This window comes from Zingiber officinale, chromosome 1A (assembly GCF_018446385.1).
Source record: "Zingiber officinale cultivar Zhangliang chromosome 1A, Zo_v1.1, whole genome shotgun sequence".
Lineage (NCBI taxonomy): Eukaryota > Viridiplantae > Streptophyta > Magnoliopsida > Zingiberales > Zingiberaceae > Zingiber > Zingiber officinale.
In genome coordinates, this window is record NC_055987.1 from 186,145,758 (window position 1) to 186,155,108 (window position 9,351).

Consider the following 9,351-nt stretch of genomic DNA (forward strand, 5'->3'; position numbering starts at 1 on the left):
AGTTACGCATTGCTAGTAATATGGTTCAAAGTTAAGCATAGATTGTATTTCAATAAGTTTAACAGCAAATAAAAAATTTCATAAGAATTTTCAAAGTATAGAAAAATATTTTTTCAAAGTGAGAATTTCTCAAGATTTTTAAAGTATGAACATCTTTTGTCATACTTCCCTTGAAAAACTACTTAGTTTTTGAAATTTTAAAAAGCTCCCATTTCATAGCACTTACTTTGAAAAACTTTGAAAGAAAACATATAAAATTTATTTTTTTAAAAAATAATTAGTTTTGAAAATACATAGTTTTTGAAAAAAAATATTTCAAAAAAAAATTCTTAGCTTTGAAAATATTTATTTTTTTAAAAAAAAACTTTAATGTTTCAGCTCCTTTCTATTAATGCCTTAAATTGAAAAACTCTTAAGTAATTTATTTATTGAAGAGAAAAAAAATATTTTGTTTAAGGGAAAAATTTTCAAAATTAAAGATTAGGTAAAAGTTTATGTACAAGTATAGCCCTAAAGTCAAAGTATAAATGTAATTTGAAAAAATTAATTAAGTTATGAAAACTTAATTAAAGTTTTAAAAATTAATTTAAGTTTTAAAAATTAATTAAGTTATGAAAATTTAATTAAAGTTTTAAAAATTTATTTAAGTTTTAAAAACTAATTTAAATTTTAAAAATTAAATTAAAGTTTAAGTTTTAAAAATTAATTTCAAGTTCTGAAAGTTTAATTAAAATTTTAAAATTTTACTTAAGTTTTTGAAAATTAATTTAAGGTTTAAAAATTAATTTAAAATTTAAAATTTTACTTAAAGTTTTGAAAATTAATTTTAAATTTTGAATTAGATCAATTAATTAATTTTCAGTGCTTGTAACTCAAGATGTTTCATGAGCATGTCGCATATATGAAGAGACTTCTATTGGGTGAAGTACTTATTTAATGAGAATATGTATTTATGTTTGTCATTTGTTGTTCTATGTAATGAACACTTTATTACGTATATATGTTTATTTTTTACATACAATTTCTTATTTGTTGCAACAATAATGAATTTAATTACCACTCTAAAATAAAGATATCACTAATGTAATTTAGCATTTGGTATGGTAAATATGATATGGACTATATATAGAGTTACAAAAGATAGGTCATGGTTTACAACTTAAGGTATTTGTAAACATGACATGGACCCTTTGAGTCATTATGTGGATCAGTTGAGAATGTGCACGTGTATTTTACTTTTCATGCAATTTTCATACTATAGATACACATCCAATTTATGTCATTAATGAAGTTCGTATTGTGATTACTATGAGACTTGTTATAGTTATAATAGTTATAACTTTTTTAGTGATTACTAATGAAACTAATGGGCTAGATTGTTTACAGGAGTATTTTTCTCCATAAAAATTGATATTGTTACATGTAACTAAAGAATTTATTGTGTGTTTCGTTATCTTCACATGTAGTTCAAATCAATGGAAGGTTGTTGAATATTTTATAAGTATATCTGATAATCCATTAATGGGTTTACTGTGAATTTATAATCCACTATTTTACCACTTAAGTCAAACTCATTAAAGTGATCTAATTGATGTATTATTGAGTTTATTTTTGGATGTGGATATTAAATGTGCCGACTCGTTTACTTTAAATTTACTATCCATTATCGTTAATGGATTAATAACAATTAGTGAATATCATGCTATATATAGGGTGTGATACCCACAGAGTTATCAATGAATTTAACTTTTTCCATTCGGTGAGGATACGACGTTGAAATCCTATCTTCTTTGAAAAAACTCTAAAATTTAGGAATAGTGCCAAGACGATGATTTTATACATCTCGCTATAATTTACTTTGATTTTTCTCATGTTTACATCTGTATAAATAGATGGTTTCTATTGTGGTAAACTATTAAAAGACTATTATTAAGATATGACACCTCATTTAAGAATCTCCCTCATCATCCATAGTATTCAATCTTAATTGCTACTCCATTGTCCCCAGGCGTAGCACAGATGAGGAGTACATAGTTCTGTGGCTTAAAGGTCCAGGGATCGATCCCCGGGGTGTCACTGCCTGGGGTTAACGTCTCCGCTATGCACTTTCCACCTGTGTATCTGTATTTACCTCCCTCCATATCCGTGGGACCAGCTCTAGGGGGCCGTTGATGTGACGGTTCCATATTTTTTTTAATTGCTTAACGTCTCCGCTATGCACTTTCCACCTGTGTATCTGTATTTACCTCCCTCCATATCCGTGGGACCAGCTCTAGGGGGCCGTTGATGTGACGGTTCCATATTTTTTTTAATTGCTACTCCATTTATTATATATGCAAACTGAAGAAAGGAAAATATATATGCTTTTGAAAGTCGGCGTTGATTTTTTGAAAATCGACTGTTAGACCAATGTTTGTTTTCATAGATTTTTTATTTATCCTAGCCATTGAGGATGGTTCTTGGCTATCTAAACTTTTTGTGGTGAAATTAAGGTCCAACTATATAAGATTTTATCTCTACTATACACTTACACACAGCTTACACATATGTGAATAGCAGAACTATATTTCAAGGTTTTGATGTACATATTTTCTCATTGTTTTTTCTAGCTAGATGCTAAAAACGAATTCTTTTCAACAAATAGCAGTACATCAATACATCTCTTCTCCAAATTATTTCACTTCTAGCTACCTCCGACAACACTAATATCACACTACAAAAATTCAGTCATATAGGGATGAACATTTGCGACAAAAATTTTCGTCCCAAATTTACAACGAATTTTACGACAAAAATAAATTTTATTGCTAATTAGCAACTAATTTAGCAACGAAATATTTTGTCACAAATCAGCAACAAAAAAAATTATGTCGCTAAATTTTATTCCAATTTGGTGACAAATAAATATTTGTTGCAAAATCGGCGACAAAAAAAATTATTCGTAGCAACTTTTGGGATAAAAAACTATTCGTTGCAGATTTAACAACAAAAACAATATTCGTTGCAGATTTCGCGACGAAACTCAAATTTGTTGCAGATTTTACAACAAATTCGGAATTCATTGCAAATATTGTTTAAATAAATTTTTATTAGGAATTTGCAGTGAATTTTTGGATTCGTTGCAAACATTTGCAATGAATATCTAAATTCGTTGTAAATTTACAATGAATTCTGAAATTCGTTGTAAATTTACAAACCTTGGTAATGAAGAAAAAAACTTCGAGGTCGATTAATGGACCTAGGGAACTCGGAATGAGATGAAACAAATTTCTATTTGTTCGTCTTATTCTCATAATTATGTAAATGTCCTCAAATAATTTTTTTGACTGACTATATATATTTTTCATAGCTAAGTCAAATAGATGTATTTTAAATGAAGTTGAACGTAATAGAGTTAGAAAGGAAATTGAATTATTTGAACTTGTTAGATTTACAAATTAATGCTAAAGAGCTCAGAACAAAATTAGTTTCTATGTGTCTGTATAATTTTCCTGATTATATACATGTCTTCATAAATCAATTTGACCTAATAGATTTGAATTTGTGAATTGTTAAACCTGAAATATATTTTTCGGACACATAGGTGATCAAAAAAGCATTGAAAAAAATATATTAACTAAAAAAATATTTGAGGATATTTATATAATCAGAACAAATTTATGAACATATAGAAACTGATTTCATCCCATTCCAACCTCTCTATGTCTATCAACCGGGCATATAGAATTAAAATTTGCAACGAATTTAGTATTCATTGCAAATCTCCAACGAATTTTTGGATTCGTTGCATATTTGCAACGAATTTCTAGATTCGTTGCAAACATTTGCAAAGAATTTCTAGATTCATTGTAAACATTTGCAATGAATATATGGATTCGTTCAAATCTACAACGAATTCTAAACTTTGTTGCAAACCTTGGTAATGGAAAAAAAAACATCGAGGCCGGTTAATGGTTCTGAGATGAAATAAGTTCCCATGTGTTCGTCTCATTCTCATAATTATGTAAATATCCTCAAATAATTTTTTTGACTGAATATATATATTTTTAATAGCTAAGTCAAATAGATGTATTTTAAATGAAGTTTAACGTATTAGAGTTAGAAAGGAAATTGAATTAGTTGAAATTGTTAGAGTTACAAATTTATGCTAGAGAGCAACGGAACAAAATTAGTTTTTACGTGTCTGTATAGTTCTCCTGATTATATGCATGTCTTCAGAAATCGATTTGACCTAATAGATTTGGATTTGTGAATTTTTAAACCCGAAATATATTTTTCAGACACATAAGTGATCAAAAAATCATTGAAAAAATATATTAACTAAAAAACTATTTGAGAACATTTATATAATAAGGATAAATTTACGAACACATGAAAACTAATTTCATCTCATTCCAACCTCTCTAGGTCTATCAACCGACTTCGGATATATAGAATTAAAATTTACAACGAATTTCTGGATTCTTTGCAAACATTTGCAACAAATATCTGGATTCGTTGCAAACATTTGCAATGAATATTTGGATTCATTGCAAATCTGCAATGAATTCTGAAATTCGTTGCAAACCTTGGTAATGGAAAAAAAAACTTTGAGGTCGGTTAATGGATTTAGGGAGCTCGGAATGAGATGAAACAAATTCCTATCGATTCATCTCATTTCATAATTATATAAATGTCCTCAAATATTTTTTTTTACTGAATATAAATTTTTCCCATAGCTAAGTCAAATAGATGTATTTTAAATGAAGTTGAACGTAATAGAGTTAGAAAGGAAATTTAATTAGTTGAACTTGTTAGAGTTACAAATTATTGTCAGAGAGCTCATAATGGAACAAAATTAATTTCTATGTGTCCGTATAGTTCTCCTTATTATATGCATGTCTTCATAAATCAATTTAATCCAATAGATTTGGATTTGTGAATTTTTAAACCCGAAATATATTTTTCGGACACATTGGTGATCAAAAAATCACTGAAAAAATATATTAACTAAAAAAAATATTGGAGGATATTTATATAATTAGGACAAATATACAAACACATAGAAACTAATTTCATCCAATTCCAACCTCTCTAGGTCTATCAACCGACTTCGAACATATAGAATTAAAATTTACAACGAATTTAGAATTTATTGCAAATATACAACGAATTTAGAATTCGTTGCAAATCTGCAATGAATTTATGGATTCGTTGCATATTTGCAACGAATTTCTAGATTCATTGCAAACATTTGCAACAAATATCTGTATTCGTTGCAAATCTACAACGAATTTTGAAATTTGTTGCTAACCTTGGTAATAAAAAAAAACTTTGAGGTCGGTTAATGGACCTAGGGAGCTTGGAATGAGATGAAATAAGTTCCTATGTGTTCGTCTCATTCTCATAATTATGTAAATGCCCTCAAATAAATTTTTTGACTGAATATATATATATATTTCATAGCTAAGTCAAATAGATGTATTTTAAATGAAGTTGAACATAATAGAGTTAGAAAGGAAATTGAATTAGTGGAACTTGTTAAAGTTATAAATTATTGTCAAAGACCAGAACAAAATTAGTTTCTATGTATCCGTATAGTTCTCCTTATTATATGCATATCTTCATAAATCAATTTAATCTAATAGATATTTGCAATAAATATCTAGATTCGTTGTAAATCTGCAACAGATTCTGAAATTAGTTGCAAACCTTGGTAATGAAAAAAAAAATTCGAGATCGGTTAATGGACATAGGGAGCTCGGAATGAGATGAAACAAGTTCCTATGTGTTCGTCTCGTTCTCATAATTATGTAAATGTCCTCAAATAATTTTTTAACCAAATATATATATTTTTCATGGCTAAGTTAAATGATGTATTTTAAATAAAGTTGAACGTAATAGAGATAGAAAGGAAATTGAATTAATTGAACTTGTTAGAGTTACAAATTATTGTCAGAGAGCTCGGAATGGAACATCTAGTTACAAATTATTGTTAGAGTTACATTCATGCAAATTAGTAATTTTTTAACTCTACATCTAGTTTTTTTAATTTATTTCAAACTGTTACATTATTTCTAACGGTATTATTTTTAGTCCAAGGAATTGGGAAAAGAGTCAGATTTTATAGATACTTTTGTTCAAACATTTCTAAAAAAAGATAAAATTTGGAGCGGAGACGAGCTAGAACCATTAAGGTTTGAGTTGATCTTTAATCTTAATTTATAACTTAGATTTTTTTAATTTTGTACCTCCTTTAATTAAAATTTAAATTTTTTATAGGAGAGATATGATCAACTATTGCTATCACAGAGAAGTTCAGGCGATGGCGATGAAAATGCCCTATCTGAACCGGGTGTTACTAATAATTTGGAGTTATGGCTAGAGGCGTCTTGGGGAGTCAAAGGGGGAAGGATATTAGGTATAGGTTCTATGATCAGAACCCATCATGTTCCTCGTAGATCATTTTTTTCTTTTACCCCACTAGCAGTAACGACATAAATTCATGACTTAACTGAAGAAGTTAGTAATTTAAAAGGCATAATAGATGAAAGGGATCGGCAAATTGAATAAACACAACAACAAAATTCACAAAGGGATCATGATAAATAGTAATGCAACGACAACAAGAATTTCTTATGCAGCAATTTCAACAATTTAACTCTGGTCCAAGTTATATTCCTCCCAGTACTGGTGATGCTACTGCCGAGAACGACAATGACGATATTGCATGAATGTTTGTAATTAGTATTTTTTTATTATTTTTTTATTTTATTGAGATTGAAAAATCTTGATTTTTATATTTTTGATTAACACTATTATCTTGTTTCAAGCAGGGTTGGTGAGGCTAGTTGGAAATCCATGTAAAAATATGTAAGTCTGGTCTTTATATATTTATTTTTGTGTTAATTTATAGGATTTTTTGTTTTGTTAAAAATGATTATTTTCTAATGCAGGCAGTAGAAAAAGATTGGAATGAGAATGATCTCCTAAGTACCAGATTATTTTTTATTTTATCTTTCCCTAGTTTTGAGACATTATGATATGAGATTGTTAGATATTATGTTTGTTATAACTTGTTGTATTTATTTTTGTTGTTGTATTGTTGACTATTCTAACTTGATTAGTTGTATTGTAACTTGGTTAGTTGTTAATTGTATGCTGTATCGAAACTTGGTTGATGAAACATATTGTTTGTTAGTTGTATTTGGAGATATGGAACATGTTTGAATATATTTGTGATGATGAATGCTTTCGTTTATGTTATTATATTTGTATTCATTTTTATTATATTTATGTGATAATACAGTTTGTTGCATTTTATGAATAAAAATTATTAGTAATTTTTATTACTTTTGCGATGAATTTTGTAATAAAAAATGATTTGTTATAAATTTATCATAAAACATTATTTTTATCGAAATTTTGCAACAAAAATTAATATTTGTCGTAATCTACAACGAACTTAGATTCGTTGCGGATCTGCAATAAAAAACTGAATTCGTTGCAGATTTACAACGAATTCGTAACGAATTCTGAATTCGTTGTAAATCTGTAACGAATCTGAATTCGTTGTAAATCTGTAATGAAAATTTGAATTCGTTGTAGATCTACAACGAATCTATAATTCTTTGCAAATCTGCAACGAATCTGTATTTGTTGTGAATATGTAACGAAATCAAATTTTTTTTTAAGATTTACAACAAAATTCTGAATTCATCGCAATTTACAACGAATATCAAAATTCGTTGCAATGAATTCTAAATTCGTCTCAATTTGTAATGAATTTTGTTATTCGTTGCAAATTGAGACAATTTTGTATATTCGTTACAAAAAATAGATTTTCGGTTGAAGAAAAGTTTTGTTACAAAATTTTTTTTTCATCGCAAAATCAGTAACAAATTTCGTTATAAAATTTGCAATGAATTTTCAGTTTTTCGTCGCAAAATTTAGGGACGACTGATTTGCGATGAAAACTTTTTCGTCGTAAATTTCATTGCGAATACATTTTACAATAAATTTTTTTTTTTGAAATTCGTTGCTAAATGATTGTTTTTTTATAGTGTCAATTTGCTTGCAGCATATTAATTGCAGTCCGCCCCATGATTTAACCGCATGGAAGCCAAAGTGCCAGTATTATGGTCGATGGATGATATAGTATTATAAGTTTTTCAAACTCCTAAGATTAATACTGCATCATAGATTAGGGGCATGGACTAATTATTTTTTTTTAATAATTTAAATATTTAATTACTAAACCAATTAAATTATGAAGATGACCGATCAGACCTCACATAAAACTTCCATAAATCACAGAAACACAGCATCAAGAAGTTTTTGACAGCTGACCTCAGCGATCTCCATCGTCCCTGCCTATAAGATCGTGCAATACCGAATCAGTAGTGAAAGTAAATTCGTGAACTTTGTTTGTCCGTGCATATTCAAAAAAAAAAATCACTAAATATAGTATCAAATATGTCCCAACAGGAGATCCAACGGCTACACTTTAAAAATCCCAGTTACGTCTCCATGGCCGGTACCCCTACTGAGTTGAGTTCTGATGCATTCCCAGTCAGTCACTGAATAAGAGTAAATGTGAGAAACTGAAGATCGATCAAACAATGCAGAATTTTAAAGATTATATCATAGTTATACAGCCAGCTGTCACCGTTGCCAGGATGCGTGAATTATAGTATGAACGATTTGTCGCATTCACTGTTTGTGTTGATTTAGTATGTATTATTGTTGCATTAACTATTGCTCCCGACCCACGATACTAGTGTCGCATTCACAATAATAATTATTATTGGTACATGGACCTGCCCATTTTTTAAAATAAAATAATAAACATATTTTATTTTTTTATATAAAAATATGACAATTATAGATTTTTTTTTGAAAAATAATCTACAATTAGGCTTAATACATAGGTCATATGGGGCACAACTTGAGACTAACCATGCATAACTTGATTTTCGAAACAAATCTAATCCAACATGACATGACCTAGATCTTATTAAAACACTCATAATAGGGATATTTAGAAGGAATATTTCTTTAAATATTCTCAATCTCAAATATCTTTTATTAAAATGGGATATTAGGAAGGAGATAGGAGATTTGAAAATACAATTATATCTGATGATTTTTCTCTATTAATTTTTTTAATAAAAAAATTAAAAATATATATTAATAGTTAAATTTAGAATATTTAATAGTGGGGTATTTAATAAGTGGATTTTATAAATATTTGATTATTGAGATATTTGATCATCAAATTTCAGATATTTAAAGAATAAAATATTTAATTGATAATATAGGTAAGATCATAAATATTAGAAAGAAATATTCAATCTATATTATTAGGGGCAT